The sequence below is a fragment of the Anabrus simplex genome, chromosome 13 (assembly GCF_040414725.1).
Source record: "Anabrus simplex isolate iqAnaSimp1 chromosome 13, ASM4041472v1, whole genome shotgun sequence".
Taxonomy (NCBI): domain Eukaryota; kingdom Metazoa; phylum Arthropoda; class Insecta; order Orthoptera; family Tettigoniidae; genus Anabrus; species Anabrus simplex.
In genome coordinates this window covers 69,022,758-69,045,566 of record NC_090277.1, presented here as the reverse complement: position 1 = coordinate 69,045,566, position 22,809 = coordinate 69,022,758, and the positions used below count along the sequence as shown (strand labels likewise).

General features: G+C 38.2%; 1 protein-coding gene across 1 annotated transcript in view; it reads left to right on the top strand.

The window, feature by feature from the left end:
- The window catches only part of LOC136884715 (uncharacterized), a 76,888-nt gene that overhangs the window by 14,999 nt on the left and 39,080 nt on the right, over nt 1-22,809 (top strand). The gene's annotated exons all lie outside the window — the stretch shown is intronic.

The window sequence follows — 22,809 nt, the reverse complement described above, 5'->3', positions numbered from 1 at the left end:
AGAATTTATCGCAAAAGTGCATAAAATGGTCATGGAGGATCGTCGACTGAAAGTGCGGGAGATTGCTGAAGCTGTAGGGATGTCTTCTGAATGGGTATATTATATTTTAACCGAAGAATTGGGTATGAAAAAATTATCCACAAGATGGCTGCTGCGGCTCTTGACATTGGACAATAAACGCACCAGATTGGAAATGTCCGAACAAAGTCTGGCCCGTTTTCAGTGCAACCAACAAGATTTTTTGCGCCGGTTTGCGACTACAGATGAAACTTGGGTCCACTACTATACCCTAGAGACAAAACAGCAGTCAAAGCAGTGGAAACATAGTGATTCACCACCACCAAAGAAAGCAAAGGCAGTGTGTTCGGCTGGTAAGGTCATGGCCTTAGTTTTCTGGGGTGCAAAAGGCATTCTGCTGATAGATTATCTTCCTACTGGCCAAATAATTATGGGGCAATACTATGCAAACCTCCTAGACCAACTACAGGAAAAGATACGCGAAACAAGGCCTGGTTTGGCAAGGAAAAATGTCACCTTTCATCAGGACAACGCTCTCCGCCGCGCACAAGTGTTATTGCCATGGCAAAACTTCATGAACTGGGGTACAAATTGTTGCCACATCCACCTTATTCACATGATTTGGCACCATCAGACTTTCATCTATTCTCCAAGCTGAAAATTTTCCTCGGTGGACGGAGATTTTCTACAAGGGAAGAACTGACAGCCGAATTGGAGAGGTATTTTGCAGGCCTGGAGGAATCTCATTTTCGAGATGGGATCAAGGCATTGGAACGTCGCTGGACCAAATGCATTAGTCTACAGAGGACTATGTTGAAAAATAAAAGCACTTCCACTGAGGTAAGGTACTTAATTCTAGTACATTCTGAGAACTTTTCAAACCACCTACGTATATACGTGTAGATGGGCAGTAATAAGTTTCATTATGGATCCGTATCGACAGTTGATCACTACCAATGGTGAGGACGGTCCACCTATTCAGTACCTTTAATTTCATGTTACTATATTTTATTATTACTGGGACTAGTTTCGACCCTTATTAACACTTTCAACACTACCAATTTTTAACAAGAACCCTGGCAGCGAACTGAATCTTCTTCCTGAATTTTATTACATTATTACACAAAAGCGTAACATAGTACATACCTGATTTTTGTATCATATGAAGGTGTCAGCCATCCAAAACAAAGATGTTACTCAGGAAGTAAACATCTTAGTCTTTTGAAAAACATAAAAAATGTATGAGAGAAAAACATTTACATTCACGTTTTACCAATAAGCCAACTCAAACTATAAAAATGAATCCTTTAATGTGGCTACTTAAGCCACAAATAAACACAAGTACATTTGAAATACAAGCCTATTTAGGAATAGTTTGTTTCGGTATAGCAGCCGGAAAACATTGGATGGACTATGCAAAGTCCAACCTTGCAGCATCATCTACAGTACTTTCTTTCCACAGTACAGGTGAATCATCAGCCTGTGTCTCTTCGTCTTAATGAAAAATAAGCCCAAATACCAGGAGAGGTGAAGTATTCAGAGTAAAATAATGCAGTTAGAAAAGACTTCCACTGGAAAGTGATGTAACGAACAAAAATCTTGCCCAAACTACACTCATGTTCATAAAAACCAGAACACCTTGAAGTTCATATTCACAGGACATGTGCAATAGTATGTTCTGAAGAAGTGATTAGCATTTGAATCATGTTGGCCCTCAGGTGAAAGAGTGATACGGTATGGTTCTCACATATGTCTGCGAGGCATCTTGCACATCTGCTCAAGACACACTGATCCATTACCTTTGGTTTATAGCGACAACAAGAGACGAAGGCACATTTTACCAGTCGGTGGTGGTGCGCCGAGATATCGATGCGGACCTTGAACCGACACTGACACTTCATCCAAGTGGCATTGCAGGACAGATCTGCGTCCTCCTCGTCTGTGGTGGAACAGTGGGACAGTGGAACTCATCGTACACTATCAGGAGTGACAGTCCGTAACCGTTTATTACAGTCTGGGTTACCGGCACGTCATCCAATTCTCCGCCTACCTTTGACTAATGTGCATAAACATGCTAGACTGCAGTAGTGTATGGAACGACATCACTGGGGACAGGAATGGCAACAGACGTCAGTGGCTTTAAAGGGTGTTTAAAGGTGACAACCCCATATCGTTGGCTTCCAACACGTTAAAGAACTAATGTGGTACAAATTCCGACACCCGGTATCTGTTAAGAACGGATCGTCGTTAAACAACTTGGATTATTCATAACTTTTGACTCAAACCTTTCCGGGCTGTGGTTCCTTATCTCAAATTGATCCATTTGCCGTCCTCCATCATCCCTGACAGTTTGTAACATCATCACGGATACATCCTGTATAATGCTAAAGATTATGGCAATTGTCCTTTTAATATATTCTTGAGTCTTGACTTATCTTGATGTCAGTTGGTTAACATGTATGTAAGGAATATTTTTGTTCCAATAAGTTGTACCTTAGTTAATAAAATATACATTTATGAATTATTGTGGTGCTGAAGGGGACATTCACAACTTCTGGTTCGATGAAATTATTATTTTGTATGGCATGCAGAGGATGGTTTCAAATATGAAGGTAAAACTATATACAAGTAATAAATATTTAGTAATATTCACTCATCACTAAATATTACAATTTAATGTCCAAAGAATTAATCCACTTCACTGCATCTTCACTTGCATTCTGAAAGTCTTCATATCCTCCGTTGAAGGACTGCAATGGGCGTTCCGTCACAATACGATGAATTGTCTGCACTGCATCATCACAGTCACACTGAGGCTAGGAGTTTTCCCTCACTTGTGTAGCCAGAAGTTACATCTTCCGTGAATGGTCCGCACTCTGTTCAGAGACGTCTATATCCTTCTTGTGAGATCGAAATCAGGACATTTCCTGCATGGATCAGTGATCAGTCCTAACTGATCAGGGTTTGATGTAATCCATTCTTCCCACAAAGTTTCATCAGTCTCTTGCCTAGTTGCCATGAGGGATGTCAAGATTTTAATCTCCCTTGCTTCTGGGGATATCAGTCCTGATGTATGGGTAAGAAATCATTTGCAGTACATTTTAACCATTCTTCTTTTAGAGCTGTTAGCCTTCAAAGGTGTGGAGGATGAATGTTGGATAAAACTGGCAGCCAATTGTGTGGTGTGGCTTTGAAACTGCCTGATATTGTCCTCATTGTATCAATTAACTGGACATCAAGTTTTCGTGTGTGTGCACTGTTGATCCATATGGAACTACAATATTCAGCAACCAAGTATACTAAGGCGAGAGCAGTTGTACGAAGAACAGTCACAGTTGCTCCTTGACTTGTACCACAGAGTTTTTGAAGGGTGTTGTTACATGTTCTGATTTTAGCTGCTGTTCTCCCTATGTCAAAGAGCGGTCCAGCACAACACCCAGATATCTTGGTTGAGGGTAATACTTCAGCTGTTGACCTCCAAATTGTACTTGCTCCAATAAAATGATCCATCTATATGAGTTAATTGTGAAGTAAATGTCCCCCCATGTGCACAGGATCTGATGTGCGAACAGCACAGAAATTGACACCGAACTTACATTTTTACGTTTTTAGGTATCGAGACTAGTTTTTTCAATATGGGGATAAGTTTTCACTAACCCCATTAGGCTTCGGTTGTATGAGTGGTTTAATATTAGCCTAGCTAAGACTCATATGTGCTTAAATACTGTATGTCCTAGTTGTTCCTTTGAGTAATCAGTCCCTAAACTGGTTTGATGCAGCTCTCCATGCCACCTCATCCTGTGCTAATCTTTTAATTTCTACCTAACTGCTGCATCCTACATCTGCTCTAATCTGTTTGCCATATTCATACCTGGTCTACCCCTACCATTCTTATCGCCTACACTTCCCTCAAAAACCTACTGAATCCGGGAAATAGCGGGTTCGAATCCCACTGTCAGCAGCCCTGAACATGGCTTTCCGTGGTTTCCCATTTTCACACCAGGCAAATGCTGGGGCTGTACCTTAATTAAGGCCATGGCCACTTCCTTCCAACTCCTAGGCCTTTCCTATCCGATCGTCGCCATAAAACCTATCAGTGTGACGTAAAGTAATTGCAGAAAACAAAAACAATAAACAACTGCACAATCCTGGGTGTCATAAGATGTGTCCTATCATTCTATCTCTTCTTCGGCACCAGAATCGCTTTCGCGTGGCTTCCAAGCTACGTTGGGATTGGGGAAATGAACTTACGGATGAAGCTGCAAAGGAAGTGGTACTTTTACCTCCAAGACCTATGAATGTACCTGCTAAAGATATTTGGCGTCCTGGGAATTAGGGTGGCCAGCTATCCAGACTCCCCAATAAGTTGACCCCCTGAGAGAGGAAGGGGTAGAATAACACCTACGGTATTCCCTGACTGTTGTGAGAGGTGACTAAAAGGGGCCCCAAGGGTTCTTAACTTTGGAGCGTGCGTTGGCGACCACGGGGCTTAGCTGCATCCTAGTATTGCTTCCACTTACTTGAGCATGCTCCTCACTATCCTATCCGACCTTCCTTGGTCAACTCTTTTCTCCGACCCGACGCTATTAGGTTTCTGAGGGCTAGGGAGTCTTTAATGTTCACGCCCTTTGTGACCCTTGTCTTTCTTTGGCCGATACCTTCATTTTTCAAAGTGTTGGATCCCTTCCATTTCTCTCTCTTATTAATGTTATATAGAGGATGTGTGCCTAGTTGTTCTTCCTCTTAAAACAGTAATCACCACCACCACTCCCAACAAGCTGAGAGCAATTAAAAAGGCAACTACCATGTGGTGGTCCTCTTTCCAGTCTTCACGAAGAGAGGCCATAGTATTGTGTAGGCTGAGGATAGGTCATGGATGATCTACGCACTTTTATATCCTAAAGAGGGAAGACCCCCCAGTGTGTTCTTGTGGTGCCAATTTCACCGTGGCCCATATCCTCACAGAGTGCGCCGATCTCTCTGGCCTAAGACGGAGCCTCGGCCTACAGGAAACACTCAAACACATATTAGCCGATGACATGACTACTGCTGATCTCCTCATCCGCTTTATGTGCTATGGTGGACTAATCAAGGGTATGGAAACTGCAAGTGTTCTGTTACTTAGGAAATGCACGTTTCCTTTTGATTCGTTTTTCGGCTTAATTCAAAAAAATTTTGTACTATTTTGTATTTTGTTTCAAAATTCCTTTGTTGAATAAATTATTTTATTTTATTTTTAATTAATTTTCCACTTAATTTGTTCAAAGAGGATGAATACCTAGTTCTACTTCCTCTTAAAACAAAAATCATCACCACCACCATCTGGTCAAATTTAGCCAAATCAATCTCCTCTCACCAATTTGATTCAGTATCTCTTCATTCATAATTTGATCTATCCATCTCACCTTCAGTATTCTTCAGTAACACCACATTTCAAAAGCTTATATTCTCATGTCAACAAATTCCAGACATGCCTAATTTAGCATTATATTGATGTCTGTATTTGCATTATATTCTTTTCATTTTTGGTTTTTATGGCTGAAGATGACTCAAATTAATAAGGGTCAAAACTAATCCTGATATCGGCAGTGTCAGAAGGTAAACTGAAGGCAATGGATGCACTTCACTATAATGTTGCCTTCACATATAGATTTATGATACGAAAGCAAGTGGGAGTATACATGAAACCAAATTGCTGACTTTATACAAATTTTTATTAAAAACTAGCTGCACTATGCGTCATTGATGGGTTAATCATATAGAACGTGCAAATTTATCTAACTCTCTAGCTACTTTCCACCAATATTCAGGCATGCTCTTTTATTCGGGACACAGTAGCAATCCCATCTTATGGGAGATGAGTCTCAACAGAAGACACAAATCGCATCACAACAGTGGTCAATGTAATGTTGAACAGTTTTATGAGCTTTCGATATTGTGGGCCTTATGTAAGGCTTTTCAGGCGTTTGCTCTATTAACCAGCGTTTCGTCTTAGGTCTGACACTAGACTCATCAGAGTGGCATGTGTCAGAATCTACCCACTGACGCTGGCGTGTATGCAGGTGAACTTATCAGAAGCCCTATATAAGAGGCACAGTTTGATAACTGCATATGGGAGATAAAACTCCACAATGGAATTATTGCCCACCTAGCAATTCCGAATGGAAATTCTAAGTTCCCAAGGAGGGAAGTAGATATTTTTCCACCATAGAAACGCTGGTTAATAGAGCAAACGCCTGAAAAGCCTTACATCTGATCTGCTTTTATGACATGCTTTATTGGTGGAAAAATATCTCTTTCCCTCCTTGGGAACTTAGAATTTCCATTGTAGGCCTTTATATTTAGTTTTCTTCCGACTCTGGGATATTAGGGCATCTAATGTAAAGGCAGTCCTTTATTCTTTCATGGCTCCCTTTGTCTTAATCTTCAAGCGATCGTTCCTTTATGATTTTCTCTGATTTTTATCATCATCTTCACTATTTTCCTTGTCGATAGGAACCACACGTTTTTATACCTCACCATGACAAAAACTATCGCCAGTTAATATGATTAAACAATAATTCCATGTTAACAACAGAAAAGTCTAAATTCATTATTATATTACTACTAGCAGTTTCCCGCTGGCTCCGCCCGCAATGTACAAAGTATGGTGTCGTTCGTTGCTATCCTCACGGATGTACTTGCAAAATTTCGAGTTAATGAAATAAAGCACATGATCTGCCGTGGTAATAGAATATAATATTATGTCAATAAAACGCTTGAAAATACATCACACAAAGAAATTGATTTAAACGTTCGTTGGAACAACACTACGCACAGAACTGTTAAAAAGTCCTTCAAAGATCTTCGTCATGGAGACAAATGTACTCATAACTTTTCTCAGAATTTACCAATTTAAGTAGTTATTACCTCAAAAGAAAGTGCTTGATCCACTGAGTGTTTTTAGACCAAAACGAACTGCACACCTCAATTAGAACGAAAGATATGATTGCTTCAATGAGAAAAAATGTTGATGAAATGAGACGTCAAATTGAATGTGCACTCATAACTTTCCTCAGAATCAACCAATTTGAATAGTTAAGAGCTGAAATGAAAGAGTTTGATCAACTGAGTGTTCTCAGGCCAAAACGAACTCCGTACCTCAATTAGAACCAAAGATATGATTGCTTAAAGAGACAAAAAATTGAAAATATCAAATAATTTGAGGAAGGCAGAAGTTAAGTGATTTATATTACCTGATGACAAATCTGTACATGAATACCTTTCAGTTTTAAAAAAATGAAGGAAATCAGCCAGATAGAATGGCTGAACTGAGTGACTTTAGTTTTCATAAATTTTTTAAATATATATATATATATATAGTCTGTACGGTAAAACTGTATAAAACATTGGTAAAACTTTATAAGACATAAATCATTGGAACTTGCATTCTCTATAACTTTTGTTATGATATGTAAAATTTTTCAACAGGACCATTATCATAGGTATTTAAAAAATTAAATTTTAGGCATATTACCCTATACTACCATTTTATCCAGCGTGAATAAAAATTATTTATAACATAGACTGTAGCACCTTATTCCTGAATTTACATACCGATTTTCATTAAATTCTGTTCACCCATTTTCTCGTGGTTCGGCATTGATGTGGACTTAGCAACAAAAATCAAAATTCATTAATATCTCTGTTATCATAGCCGGTATGGTATAAATGTATAATACATAAATTATGACACATTTAATTCTATATAACTTTAGTTATGTAGTATTTATCAATAGGACCACTAATGATATAGATGTTGATTCCCATAGGGAGCCTGAAATATTTGTCCCGAATGAGTAAATTTATAATACCAATATAAATGGTCCATTATTAGACATTATAAATTTTCCAGCTAACTCATTCCTGCCTGCCAGCGTTTTGCCCCAGTGTGCTAAGTTGGGCTCATCAGTTGGTAAATAGCACACCTACCAAGACACATGGCTAGTGCATACCGTAGAGGCCACCAGGAATTACATAGCTGGAAAATTTATAGTGTCCAATAACGGACCATTTTAATTGGTATTAGGACCACTAGTTACGAATATTTGAGAATTAAATTTTAGGACTCACCTAAACTACCATTTCACTCAGGATGAATGAAATGATTTGTGGCCTAGATTGTAGTGCATAATTCCCTGACTTTACATACCGATTTTCATTAAATTCTCTTCAGCCATTTTCTCGTGATGTACGTACGTACATACATACATACAGTACATACAAATCAAATCAAAAACTCTTTATTTGTATATTTGTACCTCGGTGACAGCTCATCCTTACTAAATTAATATTGTTTACAAAATTCTACGTATAATATCTCCTGTACTTACAAATATACTCAACTCATATACAGTATGTGGAATTACTTCAAATAATACTATACAACTGGTATAAGATTAAAATTTACATTGCATTTATTTATTATTTATTTATTTTTTACCCATTTTGGAACCTAAGTAGCATAATGACCTGCTGCGTCTTAACCAGAGCCCCTTTTGCCACCACTTTTCAGAGTTCCTGAAGGGCCTTCACAGCTACCGGAGCGGTCCCAGGGCCCTCGAAGTCCCCACTGTACTTCACCCCTACAGGCAGTCCCCTACTTTGGCTGTCCAAACTCCTTAGACCAGGAGATGGAATTAATTTATTCACACACATTTTTTATTTACAATAACCTGCACTGGTCGAATGCCCTCTAACATTTCATTTATTTTCTCTGTTGCTGTTTATTCTCTTCTTGAATATCTGTACAGATTTTGGAAAAGGATCAAACACTACCCCTGGTAAACTGTTCCGCTCCTTCGCGCCCTTCCCAATGAATGAAAATTTACCCCAATCGCTTCTGCTAAAATTCCTTCTAATTTTATTCTTGTGGTCAGTCCTGCCAATATAATTATTTTCCAACTGAAGCCTCTCACAGATATCTCTCCATGCTCCTTCTCCTGTATAGGCTCTATATAATCCTATAAGTCTAGTTTTCTCCCTTCTCTTACTTAAAGTTTCCCACCCAAGTTCCTTTAACATTTCTGATACACTACTCTTTCTCCTGAAATCCCCTGTTACAAATCTTGCTGCTTTCCTCTGCACACTATCTATTTCTTTTATTAGGTATTCTTGACGAGGATTCCAAAGACTGTTTGCATATTCCAATAATGGACGAACCATACTTAAGTAAGTTTTATCTTTTAATTCTCTGTTTCATCCTTTAAGTAGCCTCATTATAACATTAACGATCTGTATGCTTTCCCAACAATGTCATCAACATGACCCTTCCAGTGCAAATTACTTTCAAATCTCACACCTAAGTATTTGCACTTGCCATCTTTTGGGATAACTACCTCACCCAAAGTATATTCAAATTCAGTTTTAAAACTCCTGTTTATAAATGTTGTAACAGTTGATTTGCCTCCATTAACCTTCATATAATTTTCTTCAACCCACTGTTGGATACTCTCAAGGTCCCTTTGTAATTCTGAACAATCCTCAATGTTATTTATTTCCCTATAAACAATTATGTCATCTGCATACAATCTGATTTTTGATGTTATATTATTCCCTAAATCATTTGCGTATATTAAGAAAAGTAACGGACCGATTATACTACCCTGTGCAATTCCCTTCCAAACTTTCTCTTCCTGCGATACATTATTTCCTACTTTGACTTTCTGAACCCTCAAATTTAGAAATGTTTTTATCCAACGTGTAACCCTTACGTCCAGTCCTTTTCCCTCCAATTTCTTTAATAATATTCCATGTCCCACTCTATCAAAGACTTTGGAAAGATCTATGGCTATGCAATCTAACTGTCCTCCTGAATCCAACTGATCTGATATGTCCTGCTGAAATCCCACCAGTTGTGCCTCACAAGAAAATTTCTTTCTAAATCCATACTGGCTCCTCATGAACCAATTTTTATCTTCACATATCCCTCTGATGTACTTTGCTATTAAACTCTCCAGTATTTTACAAACTATACTGGTCAGGCTGATTGGTCTGTAGTTCTCTGGTTTCCTTTTATCACCCTTTCCTTTATAAATTGGTATTATTATAGATTCCTTCCATTCCTTTGGTATTACACCATTATTTATGACATAGTCAAAGAGAAATTTTAAATAAGGCACTATGTACCACCCCATTGTCTTTAATACCTCCCCAGTAATTTGATCACTTCCTGCTTCTTTTCCTTGCTGAAGCAGCTAGATTTCTCTGAAAATATCTTCATTTGTGAATGAGAAGTTTCTTGTTTCCCTATGTGTCTCTCCCTCTCTTTTGTCTTGGTTTCCAACTCCTGACAATCTTCTACTGAATCTCTGAATTCCCTACTAAATAGGTTTGCTTTCTCAGTACCGTATCTGTTAAATAGTGTTCACCCCCTTCTCTCACCATCGTAGGAATTTGGATTCCTTTTCTTTTTTGATTCTTGATATATGAATACAGCTTTTTCCATTTCCCTTTGTGGTCATTACCCTCTTGAAATATGCCATTCACATAATTCTCTTTTGCTTCCTTTTTCACTCTGTTCAGTTCTCTCATTAGCTGTTTTCTAGTTTCTCTAATCTCCCTACCCTCTTTGATTTTCCTGTTTACTATTCTACACTTTCTTTTTAATTTTCTTATTACCCTTATCTAATAAACAGGGTCTGAGATCATTTTACCCTTCTTAACAGGTACAAATCTCTTCTCTCCTTCCAAAATGATTCCTTTAAATTTATCCCAAAATGTATCCACATTACTCCCTTCACTTATCCAACAACTGAATTGTGATTTAAGGTAAGTCCCAAATTCATCAACTTTAGTTTTTCTGTACAATTTCTTGTCTTGTGTGACCCTCTTATTAAGCATTTTTTGGTACCAGTCCTACATCCATTGTTACAGCCTTATGGTCACCTATTCCTTCAATTACCTCAGTTTTATCTACAATTTCCCATGGTTTAACCAAGAATACATCTAGTAAGTTATTGAGACAAGTTGATTCTTGTACTACTTGTGTATATCCTCCCTCCCATTTTAATTTATTTGCTAGTTTCTGTTCATGGGCTTCACTTGCAGCTCCATTCCATTTAACTTCAGGCAAGTTTAGATCTCCCCCAATTATTACCATACCATTATTATTGTTTTTATGAGTATAATCTATTATTTTCTCAAATATTTCCATGTCTCTCTCCTCTCTTCCAGGCCTATATGTTCCTATAATTCCCACCTCCTTCATATTATCACAAACTAATTTTATCCCTAATATTTCATCAGTAAACCATTCATGTGAACAATAAGTTTCCTTCACAAGAATAAACAACCCCCTCCCATTTTATCTCCTTGGTCTCTGCGATAGACTGTATACCCTTCTGGAAATACTTCTCTATTACCAACCCCTTCTCTCAACCACGATTCAACTCCTATCACCACATCAGTCTCATAAGATTCCATCAATGTACTGAATTTTAATTGTTTATTTACTACACTCTGACAGTTTACCAAGAGCAATCTCAGACCCCCTTCCTCCCTAAGAATTGACTGTTGCACTTGGGTAACTTGAAATTCCTTACTTTCCTCAGTTTCATTTTCTAGTTGACAGCCAGGTTGAAGTACAGCTGGCTCTTTCTACTAGTTTTTCCGGTCAGTATTATAACTCAAGGGAGTTGCCTTTTTTACAGTACATATCTTAAGATTAATAAAATCAAGAACAATATTTGCTATCTTTCGTTTACCTAAATTGTTTAGATGAAGGCCATGCTTTGTGTAACAGTGTCTCTTGAAACTGCTGCATTCAATTACCTGGGTATTACAAAAATGTTTACAAATTTTAACCATATCTGTATTAACTTTGTCCACTTCAATGTTCACACACGAGTCTCTAATCAAATCATGCCTGTGGGGCACATTCACTACAAAGATGTTAGTGTGAGTCAGCTTACCTAGTGTCATTTAAGTTCAGAAATGTCATTCTTAGCGTCGTTGTGAGCTACGTCGTTCGTTCCGCCGATAATCACTACTGCATCACGACTTCTGAGATTTCTTGCTGCCTGCTCCATGTTTTCCAATACCTTCTTGATTGGGGCCCCAGGATAGATAAAGGCCGATGCTGCAATATCTTCATTGTTCATTTTTGTCGCAATTCCCCTCGCCTGCCTATCACCAAATATAAGAATGTTCGACACTTTCGCTGGTGGACTGTGTGGGATTTTAGGCCTGACTTTGTCGCTTCTCATAGCGGAGTTTGCGCTAAACATACATACATACAGACAGACATACATACAGAAATGAAGGAAAAATAAAAAAAATGCATTTCCTTGTTACTATGGACATGAATGATACAGATATACCATTCTCTTTAAATTCTAAGCAATGTACAAACAAAACTCTTATTTTATATATAGACTAAACAATGCAATATTACTCAAACGTAGAAATAATTATAATGGTAGCCAGCATGGCTCAGCACCAAATAGAGGATGGTTGCCCAGTTGTATTTCCTCTTTAAACAATAATTACCACCACCACTTGACAAAGAATTTGCCTACTTTACTGATGCTCTAATGTAGATAGCCTATTACACTTTGATCTATGCTCCAGGGTCTCATCTCTTATAACCTGCTTCTTTGAGAGATGAAAACAAGCACTTTTCATGGTCTCGGATACTTCCCTACAATACTGGGTTACTGATCACCGCAGTTTGGTACTTGCTATGAGCAACATATTTTGTGCTCCCGTTCAGTTAGCACTGGTATGTACATATCCACTGTATTTTATATATTGTTACACTAAGGTCGTCTGATGAGAACTCGCGTGGATGTGGGGAGAAGGGTAAGCATGGCTGCTGCACAAGCACCAATCTTAAACCTCAAGGCCTGAAAATAAACATCTGTTCCATCCACGGTGACTCCTTCCAACTGTGGTGCTGTTAATGATGTTTCAAAGTGGTAGGTCAATTGTGCTTTAGTTTCACAATTGGTGTAAGTACTGCATAATGGGCAGTTTAATAATGAACATGCATCTGTTTCAGAGAGCTCACACAGTCTATCAGGACTGATATTTGTGTAGATCATTCCACATTAAGAAAACAGTATTGCTCCTACGGACCTACAAGGATTGAACAAACCCCCTCTTACACACCCCTAATTCCTCACGATTAAGGAATATTATAATGTACTTTATGTTGTATTAGGAAAGAAAGAAAAAATGATGAGGCGTTTTTTGCCCGTGCATCATTAAAATAACTACTGAAGATTTTCTATTTAACAAATACATTTGCAGGGAGGAAGTTCAATGGCGGGAACATCCATCACTTTGTTGCCTTCCTTCAATTTCCTTGTCTTCTACGAGATGACTAAAAGGGGCTCCAGGGGTTTTTAACTAGGGAACATGGTTTGGTGACCACAGGGCCCTTAGCTGAGTCCTGGCATTGCTTCCAAATGTTGTGCCAGGTTCCTCGCTTTCACCCCCCATGTGGGTGGAGGCCGTAAAATAACACCCACGGTATCACATGCCTGAACTTCGGAGTGTGGGTTGGTGACCATGGGGCCCTTAGCTGAGTCCTGGCATTGCTTCCACTTACTTGTGCCAGGCTCCTCACTTTCATCTATCATATCTGACTCATCTAGGTCGACTCTTGTTCTTTTCTGACCCCAATGGTATTACGTATGGAGCCTAGGGAGTCTTTCATTTGCATGCCCTTCGTGGACCTTGTCTTCCTTTGGCTGATATCTTCATTTTTTGAAGTGTCGGACCCCTTCCATTTTTTCTCTCTGATTAGTGTTATATAGAGGATGGTTGCCTAGTTGTACTTCATCTTTAAACAATAATCACCACCACCTGCACCATGCTCAATTTCTTTTTTTAACATTAATACAGTGATTTATTTACTTTATTGATGAGGCCAGGCACCACATGCCGCAGCGAGAGGTTAACTTCATGGACACTGCAATGAATTGAGAATTTATACCAGCCACAAATTAAGAATGTGTCCATTTTAACCATATCTTCGTGTACCATCCTGACAATGTCCAACGGCATTTCAGCATGATTTTAACAGGCACTACGGATACATTTTATTTACGTTGGTTGATGTGGAAACACCATCTAGCAGTTCTGTACCAGCTGGTAGTTATTTATAGAGGCGTCCAGTAGCTTGCATACTGCTAACACCAATCAAGTATAGATTTGGTGATTGACGATCTGACTACAGAATCACCAAATACCAGATCCCGTTTTGTAATTGAAATTTTAATGATTGGCAGTGATGGAACTAACAATTCTGTGAATATTAATGCAAGAAAGAGTCTGGATGATGAGCATACTCCAGATGCTAAGAATTTAGAGCCTAATTTATTTTTCAAATTTCACACATATTTCATCCCAGATTTTCATGTCAATTGTGTGTTTGTACAGCCAAGGCCAAAACTAGTCCCTAGTTTAGTAATGTAATTCAATAATATTGCATATTACAGTATTGAAAAGGTGGGCCATTACGACATTAATTTAATAATTATTTTTGAAATCTATGTGCCGCCGTTTTTCCGTGATGCTGTTCATCAGAGCTGTTCGAAATGGCAATCCTGGCTTACTGTTTTCTTAACATGGAGTGATCAGCTTAATGTAGTCTCTGTTACTCGTTTCATACATAAAAGCTGCCGTGACTTCTCATTAGATGCAGACAGTAGCTTTTACTATAACTGTTTCTTATTGTTAACATTGTGTAGTTCGAAAGAATCCTACTTGTTCTTAGGCGTCACTTATAACCTGCTACATTAAGATATACATATTTGGGCCGATTGCAGAAATGATGACTAGTTTTAAGCCTTAGACATCGTCTACCTAAACAACGTGTAAATCGTTCACGATCTTCCATTGCATAAACAATGTTCAGATCAAAAATTAGATGTATGGCTTTTCAGGCGTTTGCTCTATTAACCAGCGTTTCGTCTTAAGTCTGACACTAGACTCATCAGGCATCACTTTCGGTGGAAATTATAATCTCATAATATTATCGACACTAAAGCGACACGCCACAGTACAGGGAAGTGTGGCTTTCATTATAGCGTTGTTACAGTGAGTGTAATCTACTCATAAATACGGTAGCTTCGACGAAGGGAAGATGAAGCAATAGTAATGTGTAACCGAGTGTGTTGTACGGGCCATATAGATGTAGCTTGCATTCTGGAGATCGTAGGTTCGAAATGCATCATCGGCAGCCGTGAAGATTGTTTTCCGTAGTTTCCCTATTTTTACACCAGGCAAATACTAGGGCTGTTATTATGGCCACGGCTCTTCTTCCCCAGTCCTCTTTAAACGATAATCACCATCATTTGCCTTTTCCTATCTGATAGTTACATGTAATTAATCTCATAATAGAACCGTATTGAGGACAATATATTAAAATTATAAAATCCTTTTATTAACAACCACCTACTCAATACAATACATTACTCATTGAATTATAAAATAATCATGGGGTATCTTAAATAATGGAACATGTTTCGTTCGACGTAGCGAACATCATCAGCCGTTAATTTACAAAGATTAGGTCAGGGCCCTGAGCTGAAATGATAAAAAATGTTAAAAGAGCGACAATGCCATAATAGAAAGTAAAATGATAACATTAGACTTGAAATTGTAACAATATGTACAGATTAACAGCAAGTGTTTGTAGTGGAATACATTGAACGATGGTAGTCTGTAAAGTTAAAACAATCATGAGGTTGTAAAAGTAAAAAAAAAAAAATAGATATAGTGGATCTTAAAATATATGTCAATGCGTGAAGCGTGGATTAATTATTGACGATGGAGTTCTTAAATTGAGCAAAAGCAAAAGTTAAAATAGAGTTTATTGAATAGTACGAGTCAAACTGAACCAGTTAAAAGGCGCATGGCGACGAAACTAAGGTTGAAATGATGTGAACTCCAGTAGTTAGGAATTCTGTAGGAGAGCCAAACACAATGCCAGAAGGAAATACAAGTTGAACTAGTCCGTATTTACACGCTAGCAGTAAAATTAATCGTATACAACGTAGGACACCAATGTGGACTCGTTAAAGAGTAACTATGATCTTGAAAGTAGGGAGAGTTCCAGCAAACCAGAGATGGATGGAGCAGATTATGGCACAATTGGAGTTAGAAATCTGGAATGAAAGAAAAGGGAGGAAAAATAAAGTTATGTTATAACGGAAAAAAAAAAAATAAAAAAAAATAAAAAATAATTGAAAAAGGAGGCTTACCCTTGGGACTAGTGTGAGGTGTTCGCTAACGTTGGCTGCGTGAAGCAAACTGGCGAGTAACCTTATTGCTGCTTCTAGTGTTGTATGTATGTATACGTAGAGGCGGGGAGTGAGTCATGTGAGGAGGAGGGGTGACCGATTCCTTGGGCGGGTCGGGTATTCGTGGAGGGGGGGTCGCATGAGAGGGCAGTAGAGTAGTAGTTGTTGTATTATTAACAGTTGTATAATTAAAGATTCTCGTAAAGTTATTATTATTTATATTGAAAAGAGAGAGTAGTTCTGGAATTTTCTCGATTATTGGACTTTTAATTTCTGAAGTATCATTTAAATTTTGATGTCCGTTAAAATGCTGGTCTAGGAATATGTAAATGTTCTCAAACTCTGTCATAAGTTTACTTTTATTGACGTATTTCAAGATTTGAAGGTCTTTATCAATTGTAGTCTCTTCCATATGGCCAGAATTAACGGCTATAATCCCTTAATGATTAATAAAATCATTAACAAGATAAAATTAAAAACCGCAACGAAATTGATTCCGGACAAGCCTAAAAAAACGAAATATGCTCCCTTCACCTACACGAATCCAGGCCTATTTCAAGTTACTAACCCTCTAAAGAAATACGATATTAATATCGCTTATAGAACCCGATATACGAACCGTAATATATTCTTCAATTCAAATATAGTTAACATTAATCACAATAAATTCTCGAACTCTGGTATCTATAGGCTTAAATGCACCCATTGTGGATTCTCCTACATCGGACAGACTCGACGTAGCTTTTTGACCAGATACCTTGAACACTACAACGCTTCGAAACATAAAAAAGTATTCCGCCATGAGCACCCATATGGAACAGACTGGCCACAGTTTTACAACAATTGAAAAAGACCTTCAAATCTTGAAATACGTCAGTAAAAGTAAACTTATGACAGAGTTTGAGAACATTTACATATTCCTAGACCAGCATTTTAACGGACATCAAAATTTAAATGATACTTCAGAAATTAAAAGTCCAATAATCGAGAAAATTCCAGAACTATTCTCTCTTTTCAATATAAATAATAATAACTTTACGAGAATCTTTAATTATACAACTGTTAATAATACAACAACTACTACTCTACTGCCCTCTCATGCGACCCCCCCTCCACGAATACCCGACCCGCCCAAGGAATCGGTCACCCCTCCTCCTCACATGACTCACTCCCCGCCTCTACGTATACATACATACAACACTAGAAGCAGCAATAAGGTTACTCGCCAGTTTGCTTCACGCAGCCAACGTTAGCGAACACCTCACACTAGTCCCAAGGGTAAGCCTCCTTTTTCAATTATTTTTTATTTTTTTTTATTTTTTTTTTTTTTCCGTTATAACATAACTTTATTTTTCCTCCCTTTTCTTTCATTCCAGATTTCTAACTCCAATTGTGCCATAATCTGCTCCATCCATCTCTGGTTTGCTGGAACTCTCCCTACTTTCAAGATCATAGTTACTCTTTAACGAGTCCACATTGGTGTCCTACGTTGTATACGATTAATTTTACTGCTAGCGTGTAAATACGGACTAGTTCAACTTGTATTTCCTTCTGGCATTGTGTTTGGCTCTCCTACAGAATTCCTAACTACTGGAGTTCACATCATTTCAACCTTAGTTTCGTCGCCATGCGCCTTTAACTGGTTCAGTTTGACTCGTACTATTCAATAAACTCTATTTTAACTTTTGTTTTTGCTCAATTTAAGAACTCCATCGTCAATAATTAATCCACGCTTCACGCATTGACATATATTTTAAGATCCACTATATCTATATTTTTTTTTACTTTTACAACCTCATGATTGTTTTAACTTTACAGACTACCATCGTTCAATGTATTCCACTACAAATACTTGCTGTTTATCTGTACATATTGTTACAATTTCAAGTCTAATGTTATCATTTTACTTTTTATTATGGCATTGTCGCTCTTTTAACATTTTTTATCATTTCAGCTCAGGGCCCTGACCTAATCTTTGTAAATTAACGGCTGATGATGTTCGCTATGTCGAACGAAACATGTTCCATTATTTAAGATACCTCATGATTATTTTATAATTCAATGAGTAATGTATTGTATTGAGTAGGTGGTTGTTAATAAAAGGATTTTATAATTTTAATATCTGATAGTTGCCGAAAACTTATACGATTATATATATGAAAATCCCATACAACCCACTTTTTAGTTTTCATCATTTTGTGTGTTTACTTGGCTGTAAATATAAGTGAATCCCTCCCGGTTGATGTATGTGACAGCCCTCAGACGATCGGGACACGTAATTCTAATATGTATGTAGTCAAAATGACCTATAATTTCATGAAAATTACCCCCATGTACATAATAAAATATATTGGTTGCAAAGAATTGTATTCAGGTTGACAGTTACCGGACTGTCACTTTGTCAGTCTCAAGAAACAAGTCTCTCGTAAAGCAAAACCTTATTTTAAGTTAATCTCCCCGTGCATGTCAAACGAATTGCTGCGATTTAGCAGCTGGCGACCCACAGAGAGGCCGTCGGACTAACCTTTCTGCCCAGAATCATCTCAAGAAGATAATACAAATTACATATTTCATGGTACATAACCTCTGATTGTGATTCGCTCCTCTCATTTGAGGTTAAACAGTGCTCTCGGTAGTGTTTTAACATGACCAGTTGAACATCGGTTTTAGACAGTGTCTAAGTGATAAATAACATCTCTGCAATGCGGCAGCCATGCTTAGACACTGTTTAACCGTAGACATCGTCTAAATACCGTTTCTGCAATCGGCCCATTAACGTGTACTGCCCTTAGGCAGATCTTCACACAGCCACTCTCCATGCAGTCCTGCCTGCAGTCGTCCTTTTAGTTCTTTGTAATTTTCTGACACCGTCCACCATTTGTTACCCATTTACTGATCCTTCTAGAGCTTCCACCAGCAAACACACTCTTCACAGCCAGTGCCCAAGCCAGTTCCTCCTCTTTGTATGGATGATCTGTAATAACTTCTCCTTTTCTCCAACTCTTTCTAATTCCTGGCCGTTACATACCCTTTTCACCCATTATACCCTTTTCGTCCTTCTCCATAACCACATCCGAAATGCTTTCTAGTCTTTTTCATCTATCTTCCTTAGCGTCCACAGTATTGTGTAGTCTGAGGAAGGATAGGTCACAGATGATCCACCCATTCTTATCTACTAAAGAGGGAAGACCCCCTCCCAACCAAGTGTGTTCTTGTGGTTCCGACTTCACCATGCCCCACTTCCTAAAAGAGTGCGCCGATATTTCTGACCTAAGACGGAACTTTGGCCTGCAGATGACACTCAAATGCATACTAGCCAACGATGTGCCTACCTCTGATCTTGTCATCCGCTTTATGTGTGAGAGTGGATTAATCAAGGGTATGTAAATTTCAAGTGTTCTGTCACACAGGAAACTTACATTCCCTTATATTTGTTAGTGACCTTTTGGCTCAATACAGTCATTTTTGTAATTCATTTCAAAATTCCTTCATTGAATAAATAACTTTGTTTTATTTTAAATTTCTTTTCCACTTAATTTGTTCAAAGAGGTTCATTACGTAGTTGTACTTCCTCTTAAAACAAAAATCACCACCGCTCTCTGCTCCATATGGCGCCACACACTAAACAAAGCATTTTGCCATCCTCTTCCTTAACTTCAAGTCCAAGTGTCCACATAGAAGTCTCTTCCTTTTGTTGAAGGCTTCTTTAGCGATGGCAATGTGCGTTCTTACATCCCTACTGCTCCTCATTTCATCCATTATTATGCTTCCTACACATTTGAAAGCTGACACATGTTCAATACCAACCAACCGACCGACCAACCGCATTTAGGGTGGTCGCCCAGGTGGCAGTTCCCTACCAGTTGTTTATCCAGCTTTTTCTTAAAATATTTTCAATGAACTTGGAAATTTATCAAACATTTCCCTTGATAACTTATTCCAATCCCTTACTCCTCGTCCTGTAAATGAATGCTACTTAGGTTCCAAAATGGGTAAATAAATAAAAAAGCAAATGAAATGTCGTATGGCTTTTAGTGCCATGATATCCCAGGACGGGTTCGGCTCGCCAAGTGCAGGTCTTTTTATTTGATTCCCGTAGGCGACCTGCGCGTCATAATGAGGATGAAATGATGATGAAGACAACGCATACACCCAGCCCCCGTGCCGTAGGAATTAACCAATTAAGGTTAAATCTCCAACCCGGTCGGGAATCGAACCCGGGACCCTCTGAACCGAAGGCCGGTACGCTGACCGTTCAGCCAACGAATCAAACAATAAGTAAATAAATGCAATGTAAATTTTAATCTTATACCAGTTGTATAGTATTATTTGAAGTAATTCCACATACTGTATATGAGTTGACTATGTTTGTAAGTACAGGAGATATTATAAGTGGAATTTTGTAAACAATATAAATTTATTAAGGATGAGCTGTGTGTTTAATAGAAACAATTGTTAGCGTAAATTGTATAATATTGTATTCTAGGAAAATTTTCTTCTCTTGTTAATTTAAAATTTAGTGCTTGACAATAATGTATTTTAGTGTACCATTTGCCACCGAGGTACACACCTCATTTGCAAATAAAGAGATTTTGATTTTATTTGATTTGAATATTTTCCCCAATCTGTCCTCTTGAATTCCAAACAAAAGAAGATATATCTGAAATGTGACAGATACCAGATAGATTATATAATGATAAAAGACCGCCAAATCATGTAAGAGCTATCCAGGTGCAGAAGTGAACACAGACCACAGTCTGACATTAATGAAGAGCCGACTGCGTTTAGGAAGAAGGGTTATAAAACAACCATATAAAAGATGGAAGTGTAAAATGTGACGAGCAAGCTTTAAATGAGTTCAGAGAAAAAAACAGATGGACAAAACTGACCTCAAGAAGAAACTAACTCAAATGGCTGATGTGCATGCTTTGGAAGACTGGGAAAGGAAGTTTACAAAACTTGGTTCTTTGGAGATATACTGCAGTTAATGGAAGAACGTAGGAAGTGCAAAGCGAGAGAATATGCAAAACTATGGAACAAGATAAATAGAGAAGCAAGGAGAATAAGAGAAGAGTGGTACAAAAAGAAGTGCAATGATATAAATGAAAATATGATGAAAGGTAATACAGTTGTGTCCCAGAAACTCGGCACTCGATAACCTAGCAGTCCGGATAACTCGGCCACACCCAGACACTGAAGGGTTAAAAAATGGGGGCATACGAGCAATGTTTTTACCACCCAATGTCACAGCGTTACGCCAGCCAATGGATCATGGAGTTTTATTTTGTCTCAAGAGAAGATACAAGCACAAAAGATGATGGTCAAGGTCTTATCCAGAACTAAAAGAAAATTAACCTATTAGATGTTGTTGGATGGGCAGCGACGCTTGGAACAAGTTAGAGTCATTAAGACCAGTTAGTTCCTGGCAAAAACTCCTTGATCACAAGGGAAATTAGTTCGTTGAACATGGTAATGCAGAAAAAGTAAACTTACTCAACTCCTTAAAAGAGTTCCTGGACGTGCAGAAACTGATGAAAATGATGTTGAACAGTGGCTCCAGAATGATACCGAGCAAGACATTATATCCAATGCAGAAATTATTACTGCTGTCATATTTAATGAGAAAATGATGTAAAATGATAAAGACGTTGACATTGAGGACTGCACCGTACAAGCTCCTAAAATATCACATAGTGAGGGACTAAAGCCTGTCACCGAGCTTGATAGCTGCAGTCACGTAAGTGCGCTCAGTATCCAGTATTTGGGAGATAGTGGGATCGAACCCCACTGTCGGCTGCCCTGAAAATGGTTTTTCATGGTTTCCCATGTTTACACCAGGCAAATGCCAGGGTTGTACCTTAAATAAGGCCACGGCTGCTTCCTTCCCAACTCCTTGCCCTTTCCCGTCCCATCATCGCCATAAGACCTATCCATCTCGATGCGATGTAAAGCAACTTGTAAAAAAAAGCTGTCAAAATCGACTTTCAGTATTATGAACAACAGGGTGCATCGGTAATGGACTTACTGTTCCTTCGTCATCTTCGTGATGAAGCTACAAAAGGCAGAGTGCAGTGCAGAAAACAACAGGACATTATGCATTTCTTTGAAAAAGTAGCCAGTTTTTGCAAAGTCAGATAGTACATTTTCATTATAGACAGCTTTATGCCTTCATAAATTATTTTTCTGAGGTCTGTCTTATCAGGTACTGTACTTTGTGTATTCATTAATTTTCTGAGGTCTGTTTTATCAGGTACTGTACTCTGTGTATTCAATAATTTTCATTTTTATGTAGTAAAGGCTTTATGCCTTCATAAAGTATGTACTTTTCCTGTGTTTAAGGATATTTGGGCAGTTTACTCTCTGTTGTATTCTCAAGCAAACAATACATACAAGTACAGTACTGTATTTTGTGAGGAGATACTTGTACTTATTCTTTTTTTAAACCCATTTCCTGATAACCCGGCATTTTCACAAACTCGGCCACCCTTCGGTCCATACTAGG